Raw genomic sequence first — 23,398 nt, 5'->3', positions numbered from 1 at the left:
CAATCTACAATCCACATTGAGGTCTGAAGACTGGCTGCTGTAAAAATTAATATTTCCTTTGTACCATAAAGCAACAAGTTAAGGCATTCCGAAACCCACCGGGGGTCATTGCTAAATAACTGATCTGTGCAGTTGGAGCACCAATATTCATAGCCGATAAAGGCACAAAGACACACACACACACACACACAGAAGCAGCAGTGGAGCAGTCATTCTCAACAAATACTGCAGGGAAAAAACGGATTTAGAATTTGCATGAAAACAATCAGAGAAAAGGACAAGAACAAGCTAATTAACATTATCAACATAAATAAAAAAGCATAAAACCCCTCTGAACTGAATGCATTTTTCCATTGCTGTTTAATGAGTGTAATTGAATAACTTCGCATGTGCTACCAAAAGTCATATATTTTCTCAAGAGTGTACACTTGAGTGTGTGGGCACGTGGCTAAGTGGTTAGGGCATTGGACTAGCGACCTGAAGTTTGAGCCCCAGTCGAGGCAATGTGTGTTGTGTCCTTGAGCAGGGCACATAATCACACATTGCTCTGCGACAAGACTGGTGCCAAGCTGTATGGGTCCTAATGCCCTTCCCCTGGACAACATTGGTGTCGTGGAGAGGGGAGACTTGCAGTATGGGCAACTGCTGGTCTTCCATACAACCTTGTCCATGCCTTCGCCCTGGAGAGTGAAGAGTTTCCAGGTGCAGATCCATGGTCTCGCAAGTCTAATGGATGCCTTTACTATTAAATATTAACCAGCTTACAATCAAATATTTAACTTTCGTAAGGCAGGCACAGCGGACCCCAATTTGCATATTTTACTTAATGTCGCCTGTGAGAATACATGGCTAAGGGGTTAGTGTAGGAGGGAGGGTATAAGATTTTTGGATCATTGGGCTCTCTTCCAAGGTCGGTTTGCGCCTAAACTGGTGGGGGACTATTACCCTAGCGGGAAGGTTTGCTGCACGGTGGTGTTTAAACTAGCATGGCAGGGGGATGGGAACCAGAATGTCAGAACAGTTAGTGGAGAGGTTGTGGAGGCAGATGTTGGTAAGACCTCAAAGTCAAGAATCACAAGGTTGAGCATGGTACGACTATTGTCCTGAGCTACATATATTTCAGTGCAAGAAGCATTGCAGGAAAGGCAGATAATGGTGCTGAAGATGAGGTAGCTGGTTTACAGACAAAGGCAATGTGTAGTGAGGAGAGGCTGCTGACCAGGCAAAATTGCAGTCAACCGGATGAGTTGCAACAAAAAAGGAGAACAGAATCTAAAAGGTTGAATACAGGACTGAAGGTGTTGTATTTGAATGCATGCAGTATACAGAATAAGGTAGATGGACTTACAGCACAGTTACAGATTGGCTGGTATGATGTTGAAAGTATCACTGAATCATGGCTTCAAGATTATAGCTGGGAGCAAGGATGCACATTGTTTCAAAAGGACAGGCAGGAAGGCAGAGGGGGTGGCGTTGCTCCATTAGTTTAAAAAAATGAAATGAAATCATTAGACAGAAGTGACAGAGGATCAGAAGGTGTTGAATGATTGTGGATAGAGCTTAGGAACTGCAAAGGTAAAAAGACCCTGATGGGAGTTGTGTACCTACCCCCAAACAGTAGTATGGATGAGTCCTACAAACTATAATGCGAGATAGAAAATGCATACAAAAGGGCAATGTTACAGTTGTCATGGGGGACTTCAATATGCAGGTAGATTGGGAAAATCAGGTTGGTGCTGGAATCCAATAGGGCAAATTTCTAGAATGCTTTTTAGAGCAGCTCGTGGCTGAGCCTGCTAGAGGATCAGCTATTCTGTGTTGGGTGTTGTGCAATGAACCAGAAATGATTAAAGTGTTTAAGGTAAAAGAACCCTTAGGGGAAAGTGATCATAATATGATGGAATTCACTCTGAAATCTGAGGAGAAGCTAAAGTCAGATGTATCAGTATTACAGTGGAGTAAAGGGAATTACAGAGGCATTTGAGAAGAGTTGGCCTTGATTGATTGGTAAAGAACACTGGCAGGAATGATGGCAGAGCAGCAATGGCTGGGATTTTTTGGACAAAATTCAGAAGGCAGAGGATATATGCATCACAAAAAGGAAGAACTATTCTTTTTTGAATTATTTTTTATTGAATTTCATCATCAAACAAACATTTCATAAGATGTATATATATATCATATAATCATATTTGTCACAAAACTCCACGTAACATTTATCTGAGGTATACACTTATAAAAAAGGAGAGGAAAGAAAGAACAATCGAAAGAAGAAAACTATGTACAGAGTAGGGAATGATTATTTTTTACAACATATTCATTGACTTGTGAGAATAAACTCAGGCCTATGAGGTGTTATGTAGTTAAGCTATTTTTCCCAGTATGATTAAAATTGTTCCAACTTATGATTAACAGATGCTGTTATCTTCTCCATTTTGTAAATGTCCATTGTAATTTCTATCCATACATTTATAGTTGGGCTCTCCTGTGATAACCATTTCTTGGTATGGGTCTTTTTACCGGCCACCAGCAGTAAATTCATTAAATATTTATCTCTTTTCAACCATTCTTGAGGTAGATACCCAAAATACATGGTCTTACTCTCTGAGGGTATTTCACATTTAAAGATGTCTTGTAGGGCATTATGTATCCCAGTCCAATAGTTTTTTGATAACAGGACATTAGGAAGAACTATTCTAAAGGAATGATGACAGAACCATGGCTAACAAGAAAAGTCAAAGCCAACATAAAAGCCAAAGAGAGGGCATATAATAGAGGAAAATTTAATGGGAAGTTAGAGGATTGGGAAGCTTCTAAAAACCAACAGAAGGTAACAGAAAATATCATTAAGAAGGACTTTTAAGATGGAATATGAAAGTAAGCTGGTCCATAATATTAAAGAAGATACCTACAGTTTCTTCAGATACATGAAGTGTAAAAGAGAGGTTAGAGTGGATAACAGACCACTGGAAAATGGTGCTGGTGAGGTAAAATGGGGGAAAAGGAAATGATGGACGAACTGGAAATGTATTTTGCATCAGCCTTCATTGTGGAAGACACCATGAATATGGTGGAATTTCGAGGTGTCAGGGGTTATGAAGTGTGTGAAGTTACCATAAGTAGAGAGAAGGTTATTGGGAAACTGAAAGATCTGAGGGTAGATAAGCTGTGAACATCCTAGGTTTCTAAAAGAGGTGGTTTAAGATATTGTGGAGACATTAGCAATGATTGTTCAAGAATGACTAGATTCACAATGGTTCTAGAAGACTGGAAAATTGCAAGTGTCACTCCACTGTTCAAGAAAGGAGAGAGGCAGAAGAAAGGAAATTATAGGCCAGTTAGTCTGAGCTCGGTGGTTGGGAAAATGTTGGAGTTGATATTTAAGGATACTCAGGGTCCTTGGAGTCATATGATAAAATAAGCCAGAGTTTCCTCAAGGGAAAATCTTTCCTGACAAATCTGTTGGAATTCTATGAAGAAGTGACAAGCAGGATAGACAAAGGAAATCAGGATTTTCAGAAGGCCTCTGACAAGGCACCACACATGAGGCTGATTAACAAGCTACAAGCCCATAGTATTACAGAAAAGATTCTAGCATGGATGGAGCAGTGGGTAATAGGCAGGAGGCAAAGAGTGGGAATAAAGAGAGCCTTTTCTGGCTGGCTGGCTGTGACTAGTGGTGTTCCACAGGGGTCTGTGTTGGGACCGTTTTTTACATTATATATCACTGATTTGGATTTTGGAATTAATAACTTTGTTGCAAAATTTGCTGATGATATGAAGATATGTGATGGAGCAGATTGTTCTGAGGAAGTAGAGAGGCTACAGAAGGACTTGGACACACTAGGAAAATGGGCAAAGAAATGACAGGCGGAATAAGAGTCAGGAAGTGTATGGTCATGCTCTTTGGTAGAACAATTGATGACTGCTTACTGACATAGAACATAAGGAGAGAAAAGATGGAAAAGGAAGGTAAGCTAACCACTAGTATAAAAAGATATTAAAAGATTTTCTTCAGATATATAAAAAGTAAAAGAGGTGTGAGAGTAGATATCTGACCACTCGAAAATTATGCTGGAGACATAGTAATGGGAGACCAACTAAATAAGTATTTTGTGTCAGTCTTCTAGCAATATGCCAGAAATTCACGAATATTGGGAAGCAGAAGTGAGTGTAGCTGCTATTACTAAGGAGAAGATGCTTGGGAAGATGAAAAGCCTGAAGGAAGGCGAGTCACCTGGACCAGATAGACTATGTCCCAGTGTTCTGAAAGAGGTAGAAGCAATTTACAATAGAAGGCATTTGTAATGATCTTTCAAGAATGGTTCCAGAGGATTGGAAAATTGCAAATGTTCTTCCACTCTTTAAGGAGGGAGGGAGGGAGGCAGAAAAAAGGAAATATAAGCCAGTTTAGCCTGACTTCAGTTGTTGGGAAGATGTTGGAGTCCATTACTAAGGATGAAGATTTGGGGTAATTGGTGGCACGTGATAAAATAGGCCAAAGAAGGTCTTGCCTCTCAAGATCTTTGAGGCAACAACAAGCAGGTAGACATAGATTAGCCAGTGGATTTTCAGAAGGCCTTTGACAAGATCCTGCACGTGCGGCTACATGACATGATGTTTCAAAAAAGATACAAGGATGTATGGAAATTTGGCTGACTGGCAGGAGGCAAAGAGTGGGAATAAAGAGGGCCTTTTCTGGTCTGCTGCGGGTAATTAGTGGCATTTTGCAGGGGTCAGTATTAGGACTGCTTTTCACATTATATGTCAATGACTTGGATGACAGAATTGATGGCTTTCTGGCCAGGTTTGCGGACAATACAAAGATAGGTGGGATGGGGCAGATAGTATTGAGGAAGCAGGGAGTCTGCAGATGGACTTTAGCAGATTGTGTGAATGGGAAAAGAAGTGCAGATGGAATATAGTCGAGGGAAGTGTAGGTCATGCAATTTGGTAGAATGAATAAAAGAATAGGCTATGTTCTAAATGGGGAGAAAATTCACAATTCAGAGGTGCAAAGGTAGTTGTGCAGGACTCCCTAATGGTCAACTTGCAGGTTGAGTTGGTGGTAAGGAAGCAAATGTGATGTTGGAATTCATTTTGAATGCATTAGAATATAAAAGCAAGGAAGTAATGCTAAGGCTTGTATGGCATCAGTCAGATTACACTCAGAGTATTGTGTGCAATTTTGTTCCTCCAATCTAAGAAAAGATATTCTGGCATTGGAGAGGGTCCAGAGGAGGTTTGTGAAAAATATTCCAGGAATGAAAGGGTTAACTTGTGAGGAGCATTTGATGGCTCTGAGCCTGTATTCACTGGAGTTTAGAAGCATGAAGGGAGTCTCATTGAAACTTGTCAAATATTGAGAGACCCACATAGAGTGGAAGTGGAGAGGATGTTTCCCATAATGGGTGAGTCCAGGACCAGGGGGTACATCTTCAGAATAGAGGAACGTCCATTTAGAACAGGATGGGGAGGAATTTCTTTAGCCAGATGGTGGTGAATCTGTGGAATTCATTGCCACGGGTGGCTGTGGAGGTCAAGTGATTGTGTATATTTACAGTGGGTTTTGATAGGTTCTTGATTAGTCAGGGCATCAAAGGTTATGGAAATAAGGCAGGAGATTGGGGTAGAGAAGGATAATAATTCATCCATGAAGGAATGGCGGAGCAGACTCAATTGGCCGAATAGCCTAATTCTGCTCCTATGTCTTCTGGTCTTATTGAGATTATGTTTGTAGTGCCTATTGTGAACAAGATTTACCTGCTGTGAAGCACGGGGCAAAATGTCAAAGAGAACAAAATCAGTCACCAATATTCCTAGAAGGCACCTATAAAATGTGTAATCCTGTGCTTGTGACTTCTCTTGGTGCTGCTCATCAGTTTAATTTCCCAGAGGAATAACCAGCCAATATTGTTGAATCTCTTCTCTCCAGGTGCCAACTTTATCCCCACTGTTGCATTATGCATGGTGGGTGTTCATCTTCTGGCCATTGTTGCACCCGTTGTCATATAGAAGTCCAGCTGCTTGTTTACTGAGGAATTCCAAGAAAGGTATGAAGCAATTTGCTTATTTAATAAAATTTACAGATTTAAAGATAAAGCCATATATTCCAAACCAATTATCATTTCTATTTCATAGATTCTCATCCTTCCACTTGCCTGAATGATACGATTGTGATCCTCATTTTGGTCACTATTTTGATGGAGGAGATTCAGCAAAGCAGTAAGTTTACAACAGTGCTTGCTTACATGGTATTGTACATAAATTAATCCCATATATCTTTGCAATACAGAAGGCCATTCTGTCCATAAAGTCAATTCCAGCTCACAGCAGTGCTATTTCCAGTCTAATTCTCCTGCTGGAGTCACAAGGAGAGAGAGAGCATGGAACGAGACCTTCCGCTCATCAAGGACTTGTTGATCATCAAGCACCACTGTTTCCCCCCAGCAGTCTTTGTGTCCACCTGCTCATCACCTCTCCCCTAATGGCTGCCATTATCCCCTTCCTTGCTTATTTTCCTGCACTGGTTGCATTTGTGTTAATGCTTATTTCCCTCCTCCATGTCTTCACATTTACCCTCCTGTCCCACTACCTGGCTACATCTGCCTCTTCATTTTCTGTCTGTTTCCGTCTATCATTCATCTGACTGCCAATGCCATCCCTCTCTTTCCCTCCCCCCACTTTGCTCAATCTGCCTTTCATGCTTCACCCCTCCTTGATGCATCAATCACCAAATGGCCCCTGTCTCACTTCTTCCCCCTCTCTCCTTTATACTCAGTATCTCTTTCATCCTGATGCACAGTTTCAAGCAGAAAAGTTGACAGTTCCTTTCCCCTACAGACTGTTTGCTTCTCTGCAGACTTTTATATTCTTATAGATAATCAGCATCAAGTTTTGTTTGATAATGCTTCTAAGAAATTCTCTGGAATGGTTTACACAGTAAAAAGCTACATTAATGCAGGTTTTAATATTTTCCCATGTGAGATGTCCATTGTGAACTCAGTGTATTCAATGTTATAAATTTACTGAACAAAATTGTCACACCAGCATTTATACATGGACTGTACCTACTGCGCTGATAGTCAATGGTGTTACAGTCATCTCGTTGTTCCTTGCAACGTATCGCTGTAAGTATTAAATCTTATAATCATGTTCATTTTGTATGAGGAAGAAGAGGTCTCACCTCTGCTGGACTCCTTGAACAGAAAGCTGAGAAATGGTTGTTTCACCAGAACTTGATGATTTGTTTGAATTGTCTTCATTGTAATTTTAATTCTATCCAGTATGCATCTGTTTGTGAGGATGGTTGTAAATGTAGACCCATCTCATTACCTCCTCTGTTTTGAACATTTTGTGATTTCTGTCTCTCTTTGCCATCTGTTTTCTTGCCGCTGCTATATGAGCAAAATCATTTGATCACGGCACATAACAAAAGCTCTTCTGTTTGTCGTAGTGCCTCAATTTGAAGGATGCCGTAATTTTTCGTGAAGTTGATGCTGCATCCGGATCTCCTCAGAGCCTTTAAACTGGCTGAGAAATATTGTCCATGAAAACAGTAAATATGTGTTTCATTCTTGTGGATGGGAACACCTTGTTACATTTCAGGACACAGTATTTCCAGATGACGTGACACGTTGACTCAGGATCGTCCCCTAAATGTAAATAAACATGGAAACAAAGAAATCTACAGCACATTACAGGCTCTTCGGCCCACAATGTTGTGCCAAACATGTAACCTGCTCCAGAAACTGCCGCAAATTTCCCTAGTACATACCCCTCTATTTTTTTAAGCTCCATGTACTTATCTAAGTGTCTCTTAAAATATGCCATTGTATCCCCTTCTGCCACCGCCGCCGCCAACAGTGCATTCCACACACCCACCACACTCTTTGTGAAACACTTACCCCTGACATCCCTTCGGTACCTATTTCCAAGCACCTTAAAACTATGTCCCCTCGTGTTGGCCATTTCAGCCCTGGGAAAAAGCCTCTGAGCATCCACACAATCAATGCCTCTCATCATCTTCTACACCTCTATCAGGTCAGCTCTCATGCTCCGTCGCTCCAAGGAGATAAGGCCAAGTTCACTCAGCCTATTCTCATAAGGTACCCCCTCCAATCCAGGCAACATCCTTGTAAATTTCCTGCACACTCTCTCTATAGTATCCACATCCTTCCTGTAGTGAGCTGACCAGGGCAGTGAGAGGCCAATCACTGAAAGAGGAGCCGCTGCACAATTTGTGTGGTTGCTTTTTTAATGCATTTGCTTTTCAGGGTGTGACAAGAGCAGCAGTTACACTGGTCACAAAGATTTTGCTTCCTGAATACTTTTGGGTGTATCTGATGGATTTTGGGCTGCTGATCATGAAAGTCGCCATGAAATTTCCCGATCATGCACCGTGTTTTTTGGAATCACCTGTATTTGTTCTTTCAATTCATAATTCAAATCAATTGAAATATCACCCACAATACAAGCTGAAAAGTTTGCTTTGTGTTGCCAGCCTGACCCATAATAATGGTGTCTTTTTATTGATTCTTCAGTGTTAATCTTGAACCCTGTGCAGTTACACAACAGCAATGTCCACCCTTCAATACCGATTGTCTATGCAGTACACATGAAGGAACGCTACTGGAATTTGGAAGTCTTGCTGAAGCACAGACAGTACAGCAATTGTAGGATAATGTAATTGGTGGAAATGTACAGGATTCACAACCACGAACATTGGGTTGGGATTTACTTTCAGAGGTTTGTCTGACGTGATGAGGTAATTATATAGAGGACCTTTAATGTGCTTTGTATTCAGTTTTTTGATGTTGAATAAATGATTTGCTGAGGATTTTTCTAAACATTAAGTTCCTCCACTGTTTTATTTATGAAAATCTACATTGATGATCCCGATGCTCTCGGATGATTCCAAAGTTATTGAACATGTTGGCTAGAGTTTTGGGAGGAAAATGCCTTTGCTTGGTATGTGCAAGCCAAGGCCCAATTTGCGCTGTGAGAAATCTCCGGCGACAACACCAAATATCTCTATGTGGTAGCATCACTCAGCAGGTGATCAAGGGACTCAGGCTTACCAAACAGCAGTCGCAGGCCTGTGGTTGGCTGATATTAAGTTTGGGGAAGCTGGGGTTTCTCTCCTGTGTGATGTTCCAACCAATCACCCTTGCCCCATAGTGCTCGCAAACTGGAGACAGACTATTTTTGACTCCATAAATGCCCTCTCGTATCTGGGTTGGAGGGCCTCACAGAAACTAGTTGCTCTGAAGTTTGTGTGGCATGGCCTTAGAAAGGACGTACATATGAATGGCTGAGAAATGGAGAAATGGAGGGGAAATCTCCCAGCGTCACTGGCTAATTAATCAAAATAGAAACCTTGTCATCTTGACGGACTTGACAGGTGAATGTGGAACATACACCTGTGTTGCTACTAATCCTGTCAGCTCTGTCCAGCCAAATTACACCTTAAATCTCCCAGGTAAGTTTCATTTATGGATGTAGATGTCCTCTTGAGAGCAAACTTTATGATCTTTGTGAACTTTGCAATGCAGCCTGTTTATATTACACTGTATCAAGGAGAGCACACAGCAGGTTTAATGGAATTGTTACTGTGACTTAAAAAGGGCTTTGACAGGGTGAGGAAGGGTAACTTCTGGCTGGGAAACAGGATCGTTAATTAGTTGTCACTCAGAAAGAGGAAGGATCAGGAGAAGTCCTTTACTGGGGTTGTTGGAGTCTGGGCTGTTCTGTGACATGGATTGAGTGAGGTAAGTGGTCATTGATTTTAAAACACTGCAGTTTCTGAATTCCAGTCTGTTTCTGATCCAAATGTTTCTCATGCCAGTCCACAGCTGCCAACCAATTAACTCATGGATTCACAGAGCATGGGGAAGGGCCTTTCCTACCCACCAGATTTGCAGTGTGATTCAAGAGTCACTCTCAGTCACTTTCCATCAACTGACAACTTGCTCCCAGTCTTTGGGACCTGCTCCCAATGGGGGAGATGCCCACAGTTCTATTTTATAGTTCCCTGAGAATCTGTAGTGTCCCTTCAGCACACAGTCCCAGATAAACCCTGCAGGAGGGCTAACAAAGTGTTCTCTGAGAATGAATGCTTAGTCGAGATCCTGTCTGTTCTGCTTGGGTGGATGAGATATAATAATAACCAGTCCACTCATTTCAGGAGGCACATATATCACTCAACCAATAGTCACAAAGTTGATTCTCTGTTTTTTCACATTGAACTTTACTGAGCTCTAATTGCAAGTCCCACATTGCAAGAGTGACCACATTTAAGGTATTCTATCATCTGGGAACTTATCGGAATAATTGGAATTTGTAGATGCTATTTTTTTAATATCTGTAGATTTATTGACTGAACCCACTGCGAAACTAAGTGCATGGAATATTATTAATGCAGGTGTTACAGAATATCATGTGCACCACCCATTCTTGCTTTGAATGGCAACTGTTTCTGACAGCAATTCATCTGGGCAAAAAAGAAAAATCAATCATGAAACCTTGAGAACCAGACCCAAGCAGGAATGGCATGTCCACTGCCTAAAGAAATTCAACATGACAGTTGGGTTGTGACTGATGTTGGGGCACTTTCAGATATTTTCGCCAGTACTGTGTAATTTATTATGTAAATATTTTCTTTTCTTTTTCAATATTTTTATTAATTACTTGCGTAGACGAATACAAAATACATTATGGTATTATGGAAACAGAAACATGATTGAATTTCCCCATAACTATGTATTGTAAATCAACCTTAATATTGAAAAAGTATATTTTATTCTAATCTAAAGCAAAAACAAAACCCAATAACAAAATAAACCCCATAAAAAAAGAGAGAAAGAAAACAAATTAAAGCTGTTTGGTTAAAAGAAAAGAGAAGAAAAATCTTCGACATATAGTCGTACATTCAAACATATAATAGCCATCATCATTGCTGACCAAATCAAAAATTGTGAAAGTAGTTTCAAAAAGGTCCCCATGATGTGAAGAAATCTTGTCTGGGTATTGAAATAGAACACCTAATCTTCTCTAGATTTAAACATGACATAACATCAATCAACCAATGTGCATGAGTAGGCGGAGCGGCATCTTTCCATTTAAGCAACAAAATTCTTCTGGCTAAAAGAGAAATAAGATCCAAAATATGTAAATCATTCAGCATAAGAGTAAAATCATTTCCTCCAACAATGCCAAACAAAGCAGTCAGAGGGTTGGGTTTAAAGTTTACTTTAAAAAGCTCTGAGAAAGTTTGAAGTACTTCTTTCCAAAATTTATCAAGCCACGGGCAGGACCAAAACATAGGAATTAGAGAGGCAAACACGAGGAATTCTGCAGATGCTGGAAATTCAACGCTGCGTTCACCAGCAACTTTGATGTGTGTTGTTTGAATTAGAGAGGCCTCTTCGACATTACACCTATTACAGTATGGAGAAAAATCTGAGTAAAAATGAGAGAGCTTATCTTTAGTCATATAGGCTCTATGAATGACTTTAAATTGTAAAAGAGAGTGACGTGCACATAACGGAGAGGTGTGAACAAGTTTAAAAATTTCATTCCAAGTCTCCTCATCAATTGAAATCTGTAGGTCATGTTCCCAGAGGTTTTTAATTTTGTCCAATGGAATGTTTATCCATTATGAAAAGGTTTCAAAGTAAAAATTGTATCTATTAAATTCTTATCTGGACATTTAGGAAATGTATAAAGTTGAGAATGCAAGAAGTCTCGAATTTGTAAATGTCTAAAAAAAAGAGCTTTACGAAGATTATATTTAAGAGATAGTTGATCAAATGAGGAAAGACTCTCCAACAAACAGATCCTGAAAACATTTAATACCTAGTCTATTCAACGCTTTAAAAACTACATCAGTCACAGAAGGTTTAAAAAATAATTAGAAAAAATGGGACTAGAGAGTGAAAAACCAAATAACCCAAAGAATTTTCTAAATTGTAACCAAATCCACAAAGAATGTTTAAGTACAAAATTATCAGTTAAGTTACTCAAGGATAAAGGAATTGAACAACCAAAAAGAGAAATAATAGAAAATTGTTCATTTTCGCCAGTCCTGTGTAATTTATTATGTAAATATTTTAATTGCAGGTATTTCCAGTGAAGACTCTATAATTATTATTGCATTGATCTCAGGGCTGGTATTTTCTTTGCTATGTCTTGGTGGATCATTGCTTCTGTGGTGTTTGGAGAAGAAATCAAAGTGAGGTATGTGTCAAATGTTGAAAAGGTTGGGAGATTTCAGTATCCATTACCAAAGTTAGTTACTGCCTATTATACCTCTGGCGCTCAAGGCAGCAATGAATAGGTGACAGAAAAAGAAGGCATTTTATCAGGTTGTTATCAAATTGTTATTATGAGATTTGCAGTTTATAGAGGAACTATGAGAGCTATTGAGAAAACCATTATGAGTGCAAAAGGGGGGCATTAAATGGCCTTTGAGCAACAGATCAAAGAAATTCCCAAAACCTTTCATAGATGTTTTAAAAGCAAGAGAGTAGACAGGAAACGAGTAGGTCCCCTTGGGTGACAGTGGATTTGAACTGTTTTCATATTGTATCTCCACAGCGTCTTTGAGCTTGATGATTTGCAGAGTTCTATTTCTTGCTGCTACCTTTGTTGCACTTGCCTCATGGATTGGGATTAAAGGTAAGTCCACAAATCGTAAACCCTATCACTTCATTATGTCTAGGATGTTTAGAAATAATATCTGCCTGTACGTTGTGAAAGTTGTTTGGCCACTAGCATTTGTGTGTGTGTGCCCCACAACCCAAAGCCATTTATATATAAACTTTATGACACTATTGATCAGGAAGAGATCAGTCCGTGTGCTGACAATACTCTTTCTATTTTAAGTATGAGAACTTGGTAAGAGTGGCAATATAATATAAATGAGGCAGCACCATTCACATCCAATAGTTTCTGTTAATGAGGATGTAATTCAAATTGTGTCTGTTTATGTGTTTGATGCAAATTAAGTTTAAAGATTGGAAATAATATATAAATGGGAATGATAAATTTATGGACGAGCAGCCTGTGTGAACTAATAGAATTGAAGTAGAAATCGGTCCTCGATCTCACTGGCTTATGAGTTATTCAAGTGGAGTTTTGTGTTGAAGGCACAAGGGAGGAGAAATCTAAAGTGTCTGCTTCAGAGTTTGGTCACAGCTCAAAAAGAGCCACAAAGTCACTGATTGACATAGGTACTGCTACCTCATAGTTCCAGAGACCCAGGTTCAGTCCTGACCTCTTGGTGTTTCCTGAGTTCTGATTGTACAATCTCCCTGGGACTGCATAGATTTCCACCAGGACCTCTGGTTTCCTCCCATAAGCCCATGGTGGAAGGCCAGGTGTGAGGAGAAATCTAAACATGCACAGCAATGGATCTTGCTTCAACAGGGAATGAGTGAGGCCTCTGTTGGGCAAGATCGACCATAGATGTTGCAGTCTAGCTGTCTAGAGATGCAAGCCTGGGCAGTGTGATATGGAGAGCAAGCTGCTGCCAATGTAGCAACTCTCTCTTCATGCATCTGATGAACCCAAAGAATGGCAGAGGCTGATACAGTTTGGTATCAACAGTATTGTAGGAGTTGCCAGTCAGCTTTGGACTCAATGTCGGACCACCTTAGGAACTCCTGCTCCGGATTTTTTCCCTCAGGGTTCATTCCTGATTCCATCCCCATGAGTGGCAGCAGTGGTTTGAGATCAGAATTTTCCTTCTCCTAAATGAGCGGCCAACTATGGCTGATGAGCCCCATCTGCCCGAATACCTCAACAGTAATTGTGGCCACAGGTAAACAGCCTCAAAGTGTGATGGAAAAGAAATCAACCCTATTTGAAGCAAGGGAGATAAAAGTCTGTCAGAAGAAAGGAAATGAAATCAAACTGCGGATTCAACAAGCTTCTATGGTTACGAGTGACAGGTGATCTTCTTTTGCAAGATCATAAATCAGGAGACTGAGAAACAGTAACAGAGCAGGTGCATCCTGTTTGTACAACCCTTCACCGGATATTCTCAGAATCATGGGTGCTAGTAGAAGTCTCAGCAAACATACTGAAAGGTTGAGCAAGTACAGAAGAAGACATTGGAGATAAATAAAGATTTTATATATATATATATATATACACACACTAAATAGGCACTATATTATGCAAGTGTTTAAGTAGTGAGAGTCATAAAAGTATTAATGTATAACAGGTGAATGCTCCTTTGATCAATGTATTATTTGCCATTAGAAAGTCAATAGAATGATTATGTCTTTGAGTACACACAAAACATCCTGATTGCAATAAAGATCTAATGATCCCTATCTAATTCAGAAATCCCAATGGTTTGGCTATTAGCTCACCAGGTGAAGGTTACTGATCTTCCCATCCACCCACTAGGGCTCGAGTGTCAAGGCTCCCTTTCCATTCAGAGGGGTTCCAATTCCTGTGCTGTCACCCATTCATGGGCTCCGGCTCCCATGCTCCCCATCCATTGACCTGAGCCCATTTCGACGCCCCCTTTCACACTCTAGATCACCTGGTTCTGTTTTTACATACATGCTTTAAACATGTATGGAAGTGTATGGTCATGTTCTTTGGTAGAACAAGTGTTGACTGTTTACTGACATAGAACATAGAAATCTACAGCACATTACAGGCCCTTCGGCCCACAATGTTTTGCTGACAATGTAACCTACTCTACAAACTGCCTAGAATTTCCCTAGCACATAGCCTGCTATGTTTTTTAAGCTCCGTGGACCTATCTAAGAGTCTCCTAAAAGACCCTATTGTATCTGTTTCCAACACCGCTGGATACAATAGTAGTGGATTCCAATGCCAGTGAATTCCACAGACCTACCACTCTCTGTGTGGGAAAATCTTACCTCTGACCTCCCCTCGGTACCTTTTTCCAAGCACCTTAAAACTATTCCCCCTCGTGTTAGCCATTTCAGCCCTGGGAAAAAGTCTCTGGCTATCCATACAACCAATGCCCCTCATCAACTTATACACCTCTATCAGGTCACCTCTCATCCTCTGTCACCCCAAGGAGAAAAGGCAAAGCTCTCTCAAACTATTCTCATAAGGGATGCCCTCCAATCCAGGCAAAATCCTCGTGAATCTCCTCTGCACTCTCTCCATATTATCCATATCCTTCCTGAAGTGATGTGACCAGAACTGAATACAGTACTCCAAGTGGAGTCTGACCAAGGTCTTATATATCTGTAACATTACCTCACTGCTCTTGAACTCAATCCCTTGGTTGATTAATGCCAACACACCATACACCTTCTTAACAACACTGTTAATCTGTGCAGCAGATGTGAGTGTCCTATGGATATGGACCCCAAGATCTCTCAGATGCTCCATACTGCCTAGCATTAATATGATATTCTGTCTTCAAATTTGACCTACCAAAGTGAACCACTTCACACTTACCAGGGTTGAAGTCCATCTGCCACTTCTCAGCCCAGATGTACATCCTATTGATGTGCCACTGTAACCTCTGACAATATTCCAGACTATCAACAACACCCTCAAATGGAGAGAAAAAAAGGTATAAAGGGACTTGGGAATCCTTGTGCAGGAATCCCTAAAGGTTACTTTGCAGGGTGAGTCTGTGGTGAGGAAGGCAAATGTGATGTTTGGATTTATTTCAAGGACTAGAATATAAAATCAAGGATGTAATGTTGAGACTTTATAAAGAACTGGTGAGGTCTCACTTGGAGTATTGTGAGCAGTGTTGGGCCCCTTATCTAAGAAAGGATGTGTGGAAACTGGGGAGTGTTCAAAGGAGGTTCACAGAAATGATTCCAGGAATGAATGACTTGGCGTATGAAGAGCTTTTGATGGTGCTGGGCTCATAATTGCAGGAATTCAGATGAATGAGGGGTGACCTCATTGAAACCTATCAGATAGTGAAATGCCTTAATAGAGTGGATGTGGAGAGGATGTTTCCTATGGTGGGAGAGTGTAGGACCAGAGGACACAGCCTCAGAATAGAGGGGCATCCTTTTCAGAACGGAGACAAGGATGAATTACTTTAGGCGGAGAGTGGAGAATCTATGAAAGTCTTTGGCATATGCAGCTGTGGAGGTCAAGTCTATGTGTAAATTTAAGGCAGAGGTTGCATTCTTGATTGCTCAGGACGTGAAGGAATACAGGGAGAAGGCAGGAGACTGGGGCTGAGTGGAACATTGGATCAGCCGTGATGAAATGGCAGAGCAGACTCGATGGGCCAAATGGCCTCATTCTGCTCCTATATCTTATGGTGTTGTGGTTCCATCTGTCAGCACCTGACCTGTCTCCCTCTCTTCTCACTACTATCCTTGGGTGTGAGGTGCCGGAGTCTTGACCCCCTGCACTCGCCTCAGCGATGAACTGCCCGGTGGCTGTGGTCTCACTTTCAGGGCTGTGGTTAATTTGCCACATGTTATTTGTTTACTCTTTATATTGTTTGCATGATTTGTTATTTTTTCCGCACATTGGATGTTTGATGGTCCCTGTTCTGGGCTTTTTCATGGATTCTATTAAGGTTTTGTTTTGTGGCAGCGTACACGAAGATAAATCTCCAGGCTATATATGTTATACATAATTTTATAATAAATGTACCTTGAATTTAAGGATTTTGAACAATACTGACTGGGTGGGGAATTCCAACATCTCACTCCTGTACTGGTGTGAGTCAGCTCCTGAATCTTTTTCAATGTTCTGACATTCAGTCCATTTCTAGCTTGTGTCATGTCCGTGATGCTGGTGTCATCTTCAGTGTGGCCGTCACACTATGAGTGGATGAGAACATCATTCAGGATGATGAATGACTTGGAGGGCATCTGGAAGTAGGAGTGTGTCCATGTACTTGTGGTCACTGGAGTCAGAGGTTGCAGATTTGCAGGTTGCTAGTGGAGTAAGAATAGCCACAGCCAATTCTTATGTCATACACATTGCACCAAGAATCATTGGTGGGAGCCGCAAATGTTTCCAATGGTGGATGGGTATCAACTGCTTTGTGCTGTATTGATTGTCACTCAACCGGACAAATGAACAGTATTCCACCATATTCACAACTTGTGCATTGTAGGTAAACTCATTTCAGAATTCTCAGCCTTTGCCCTGTTCTTGCAGCAACAGTATTTGTGTGGCTGCTGCACTGAAACATTTTAAGCTATCATTGCTGGTGACGGACAAAAGCTGAAAAAACTATCACCAGTTCCCCAAACATTGACATTCCAGTGCTCTTAGACTCTCTTTGTGGAGATGGTTTTTGCCTGATTCTTGTCTTGTGCAAATGTGATTTGCCACATCACTCTGTATTTGTGTATACAGGCATGAGCTGCATGATGTTCTGAGGAGTTACAAAATTAAGTGAACATGCTAATTTCAAATCTTCTGATGTCTGATACCACTCTGACAAACTCCTGAGACGACGTCCTAAACCAGGAATGATTGACTTTGAGCAAATACATCCATCTATCTTTGTGTGACCTATGACCCCAAGCAGTGGAGATATACTTTACCCTTGATTCTTCTGGACTTCAGTTTTGCAAGGGCCTCATCAAAGGTGCCTTGATGTCAAGAGCAGGCCTCCGGCATTCATCTCTCTTGTCAATGTCGAGATCTGAAGGCCATGATGAGATCTGAAAGCAAATAATTCTGATAAAAACCTAAACTGGGCCTTTGTGAGCAGGTTATGTGAGTGTAAGTTGAAGGCACATGTTCCATTTTGGTAAAATTTATGCTACAGTTTGAGAGGGAGGAGATAAAATCAGACCTTTCAGTATTAGAGTGAATGGAATTACAGAGGCATGAGAGAGAGGAGATGGCTAAAGTTGATTGGAAGGGGACACAAGCAGGGATGATGACAGAACAGCAATGGCTGGAGTTTCTGGGAGCAATTCGGAAGGTGCAGGATAGATGTATCCAAAAGATGAAGAAGTATTCTAAAGGGAGGATGGGGCAACTGTGGCTGACAATGGAAGTCAGGCGTAGTATAAAAAGAAAAGAGGGCATATAATGTAGCAAAGTTTAGATGGACGTTAGGCGATTGAGAAGCTTTTAAAAATCAACAGAGGCAACTAAACAAAGCCATAAGGAGAGAAAAGATGGAAAAGGAAGGTAAGCTAGCCACTGGTACAAAAGAAGATATTAAAAGTTTTTTTTTCAGATATATAAAAAGTAAAAGAGATGTGAGAGTAGATATCTGACCACTCATAGATTATGCTGGAGATGTAGTAATGGGAGATCAACTAAATAAGCATTTTGTCAGTCTTCTAGCAGTATGCCAGAAATTCAAGTATGTTAGGAGGCAGAAGTGAGTGTAGTTGCTATTACTAAGCTGGAGGTGCTTGCAAAGATAAAAAACCTGAAGGAGGACGAGTGACCTGGACCAGATAGACCCCAATGTCCTGTAAGAGGTAGCAGAAGTGATTGTGGGGGCATTTGTAATGATCTTTCAAGAATAGTTCCAGAGGACTGGAAATTTGAAAATGTTCTTCAACTCTTTTAAGGAGGGAGGGAGGGAGGCAGAGAAAAAAAAATAGAAGACAGTTAGCCTGACTTCAGTTGTTGGGAAGATGTTGGAGTCCATTATTAAGGATGAAGATTTGGGGTACTTGGTGGCACGTGATAAAATTGGCCAAAGACAGCGTGGTTTCCTCAATTGGAGGTCTTGCCTCTCAAAATCTTTGAGGCAACAACAAGAAGGGTAGACAAAGATGAGCTAGTAGATTTTCAGAAGGCCTTTGTCAAGATCCTGCACATGCAGCTGCATAACATGATGTTTCAGAAAAGATACAAGCATATATAGAAGTTTGGCTGACTGGCAGGAGGCAGAGAGTGGGAATAAAGAGGGCTTTTTCTGGTTGGCTGCCGGTGGTTAGTGTCATTTTGCAGGGTTCAGTATTTGGACTGCTTTTCACATTATATATCAATGACTTGGATGACAGAATCGATGGCTTTCTGGCCAGGTTTGCGGACAATACAAAGATATCTGGGGTGGGGGCAGGTAGTATTGAGGAAGCAGGGAGTCTGCAGGTGGACTTTAGCAGATTGTGTGAATGGGAAAAGAAGTGCAGATGGAATATAGTCCAGGGAAGTGTAGGTCATGCAATTTTGTAAAATGAATAAAGGTGTAGACTATTTTCTAAATGGGGAGAAAATTCAAAATTCAGAGGTGCAAAGGGACTTGTGCAGGACTCCCTAATGGTCAGCTTGCAGGTTGAGTTGGTGGTAAGGAAGGCAAATGTGATGTTAGCATTCATTCCAAATGCACTGGAATATAAAAGCAAGGGTGTAATGCTAAGGCTTGTCTGGCATCAGTCAGACCACACTCGGAGTATTGAGAGCAGTTTTGTTCCTCTTGTCTATGAAAAGATATTCTGGCATTGGAGAGGATCCAAGAGAGGTTCGTGAGAAATATTCTGGGAATGAAAAGGTTAACTTGTGAGGAGCGTTTGATTGCTTTGGGCCTGTACTCACTGGAGTTTAGAAGCATGAAGGGAGTCTCATTGAAACTTAGCAATTATTGAGAGACCCACATAGAGTCTGGGGGGTACATCTTCTGAATAGAGGGACGTCCATTTAGAACAGAATGAGGAGGAATTTCTTTAGCCAGATAGTGGTGAATCTGTGGAATTCATTGCCACAGATTGCTGTGGAGGCCAAGTCATTGAGTATAATTACAGTGGGGTTTGATAGGGTCTTGATTAGTCAGGGCATCAGAGGTTATGGAAATAAGGCAGGAGAATAGGATAGAGAAGGATAATAATTCATCCATGAAGGAATGGCGGAGCAGACTCAATTGGCCGAATAGCCTAATTTTTGCTCCTATGTCTTCTGGTCTTATTGAGAGTAGATGGATTAGGTTTGTAGTGCCTATTGTGAACAAGATTTACCTGCTGTGAAGCATGGGGCAAAATGTCAAAGAGAACAAAATCAGTCACCAATATTCCTAGAAGGCGTCTATAAAATGTGTAATCCTGTGCTTGTGACTTCTCTTGGTGCTGCTCATCAGTTTAATTTCCCAGAGGAATAACCAGCCAATATTGTTAAATCTTTGCTGTCCAGGTGCCAACTTCATCCCCACTGTTGCATTATGCATGGTGGGTGTTCATCTTATGGCCATTGTTGCATCTGTTGCCATTCAGAAGTCCAGCTGCTTGTTTACTGAGGAATTCCAAGAAAAGAAAGGTATGGAGCAATTTGCCTATTTAATAAAGTTTAAAGATTTAAAGATAAAACCATATATTCCAAACCAATTATCATTTCTATTTCATAGATTCTCATCCTTCCACTTGCTTGAATGATACGATTGTGATCCTCATTTTGGTCACTATTTTGATGGAGGAGATTCAGCAAAGCAGTAAGTTTACAGCAATGTTTGCTTACTTGGTATTGTACATAAAGTAATTCCATATATCTTTGCGACGCAGAAGGCTATTCTGTCCATAAAGTCAATTCCAGCTCACAGCAGTGCTATTTCCAGACTAATTATCCTGCTGGAGTCACAGGGAGAGAGAGAGCATGGAACAAGACCTTCTGCCCATCAAGGACATGTTGATCATCAAGCACCACTGTTTTCCCCATCAGTCTTTGTGTCCACCTGCTCATCCCCTCTCCCCTAATGGCTGCCATTATCCCCTTCCTTGCTTATTTTCCAGCACTGGTTGCATTTGTGTTAAAGCTTATTTCCCTCCTCTATGTCTTCACATTTACCCTCCTGCCCCACCACCTGGCTACACCTGCCTCTTCATTTTCTGTCTGTTTCCGTCTATCATTCATCTGACTGCCAATGCCATCCCTCTCTTTCCCTCCCCCCACTCTGCTCAATCTGCCTTTCATGTTTCACCCCTCCTTGGTGCATCAATCACCAAATGGCTCCTGTCTCACTTCTTCCCCCTCTCTCCTTTATACTCAGTATCTCTTTAGTCCTGATGCACAGTTTCAAGCAGAAAAGTTGACAGTTCCTTTCCCCTACAGATGTTCATCAACCATCCAACAGAATGTTTGTTTCTCTGCAGACTTTTATATTCTTTTAGATAATTCAGCATCAAGTTTTGTTTGATAATGCTCCTGAGAAATTCTCTGGAATGGTTTACACAGTAAAAAGCCATATTAATGCAGGTTTTTATATTTTCCCATGTGAGATGTCCATTGTGAACTCAGTGTATTCGATGTTATACATTTACAGAACAAAGTTGTCACACCAGCATTTATACATGAACTGTACCTACTGCGTTGATGGTCAGCGGTGTCACTGTCATCTCTGTGTTCCTTGCAACGTATCGCTGTAAGTATTAAATCTTATAATCATTGTCATTTTGTATGAGGAAGAAGAGGTTTCACCTCTGCTGAACTCCTTTAACAGAAAGCTGAGAAATGGTTGTTTCACCAGAACTTGATGATTTGTTTGAATTTTCTTCACTGTAATTTTAATTCCATCCAGTATGTATCTACTTGTGAGGATGGTTGTAAATTTAGACTCATCTCATTACCTCCTCTGTTTTGTCTGTCTTGTCCATTTTGTGGCATCTGTCTCTGTTTGCCATCCGTTTTCCTGCTGCTGCGATATGAGCATAATCATTTGATCACGGCACATAACAATAACTCCTCTGTTTGTTGTAGTGCCTCGATTTGAAAGATGCCGTGATTTGCATGAAGTTGATGCACTGAAAGAAGAGCCGCTACCCAATTTGTGTGGTTGCTTTTTTTTTATGCGTTTGTTGTTCAGGGTGTGACAAGAGCAGCAGTTACACTGGTCACAAAGATTTTGCTTCCTGAATACTTTTGGGTGTATCTGATGGATTTTGGCCTGCTGATCATGAAAATCATCATGAAATTTCCCGATCATGCACCGTGTTTTTTGGAATCACCTGTATTTGTTCTTTCAATTCATAATTCAAATCAATTGAAATATCACCCACAATACAAGCTGAAAAGTTTGCTTTGGGTTGCCAGCCTGATGCATAACAATGATGTCTTTTTATTGATTCTTCAGTGTTGATCTTGAACGCTGTGCAGTTACACAACAGCAATGTCCACCCTTCAATACCAAATGTCTATGCAGTACACATGAAGGAACGGTACTGGAATTTGGAAGTCTTGCTGAAGCACAGACAGTACAGCAATTGTAGGGTAATGTAATTGTTGGAAATGTACAGGATTCACAACCACGAACATTGGGTTGGGATTTACTTTAAGAGGTTTGTCTGACATGATGAGGTAATTATATAGAGGGCCTTTAGTGTGCTTTCTATTCAGTTCCTCGATGTTGAATAAATGGTTTGCTACATATTTTTCTAAGCATAAATTTCCTCCACTGTTTTATTTCTGAAAACTGACATTGGTGATCCCGATGCTCTTGGATGATTCCAGAGGTATTTGTGACGAAAAACAAAGTTATCAGAAGATTGATACTGATGAGAGAGATAAGGGAGACAAATGGAGAAGCGTTCAAAATGTTAATGAGAGAGGAGAGAGAGGTAACGGAAAAGAAACACAATTAAGAGTATTGACAGACCGGTTGCTTTGAACCTGAACTGTTTGAAGTTTGATGGACAGGCGATACCCCAGCAGGGGGATAAAAAGAACAGGTTCGCTAAGGCACGACACACCACGAGATCACGAGATAACAAGACCCTGGAAAAGCGGTGCGCCCCCACAAGTTGGTGAGAGTTTGGAGGTCTGGTCGCGGGACCGACCATAGACGCATAGGGTGAAGAGGTACGATTGGCGGGAACCTGGTGTGTGTGTCCGCCCTTGCCTGGGTGCCGGGTTCACTGCAGAAGAACGGTCGTATCAGGAACGGAGGGGTCACAGTCGGTGACCACAGAAGACATAAAAAGGGTTCGCCCGAAAGCTAACTGCGAAGAACAAAGGTCTGTTTGAATCAGAATTTGCATATCTCCCTCCCTCTCTCCCCAACGGCACAACAGCGATTACTGCGAACTGTCCTAGGCTGAACTGAAGTCTGAGTCACTTGAGACTGATCATTTTACCCCTAGACTGCGATAGAGCTTGTTTGATTCCTATTACCCTAGTTCTGTGTACATGTGTGTTTTATCATTGCTAATCTGTTGCATTCATATCCTTACGATTAGAGTGCTGTGTTACTTATTTCTTTAATAAAACTTTCTTAGTTCCAGTAATCCAGACTCCAACTAAGTGGTCCATTTCTGCTGGTTTGGCAACCCAGTAACAGGGTACGTAACATATTGAACATGTCAGTTGGAGTTTTGGGAGCAAAATGCCATTACTTGGTATGTGCAAGCCAAGGCCCAATTTGCGCTGTGAGAAATCTCCAGTGACAACACCAAATATTTCTATGTGGTAGCGTCACTCAGCAGTTCCACGGCTGCGAGAGTGGTGAGTCTACTACAACACCCGC

The 23,398-nt window shown here is 41.1% G+C and overlaps 1 long non-coding RNA gene across 2 annotated transcripts; it reads left to right on the top strand.

The window, feature by feature from the left end:
• The first annotated feature begins 9,185 nt into the window (after positions 1-9,185).
• Positions 9,186-23,142, top strand: LOC134346704 (uncharacterized). 2 transcript variants are annotated; one of them, XR_010017998.1, is made up of 6 exons: positions 9,186-12,237; positions 12,598-12,678; positions 20,080-20,202; positions 20,291-20,374; positions 21,203-21,301; positions 22,010-23,142. It is a non-coding gene; the product is annotated as an uncharacterized LOC134346704 (long non-coding RNA). The 2 variants fall into 2 exon arrangements; XR_010017997.1 differs by lacking the exon at positions 22,010-23,142 and adding an exon at positions 21,637-21,765.
• Positions 23,143-23,398: the final 256 nt, after the last annotated feature.

The sequence above is a fragment of the Mobula hypostoma genome, chromosome 5 (assembly GCF_963921235.1).
Source record: "Mobula hypostoma chromosome 5, sMobHyp1.1, whole genome shotgun sequence".
Classification (NCBI taxonomy): domain Eukaryota; kingdom Metazoa; phylum Chordata; class Chondrichthyes; order Myliobatiformes; family Myliobatidae; genus Mobula; species Mobula hypostoma.
Note: the sequence above shows the minus strand (reverse complement) of the source record. Positions and strands in the feature narration are given on the sequence as shown.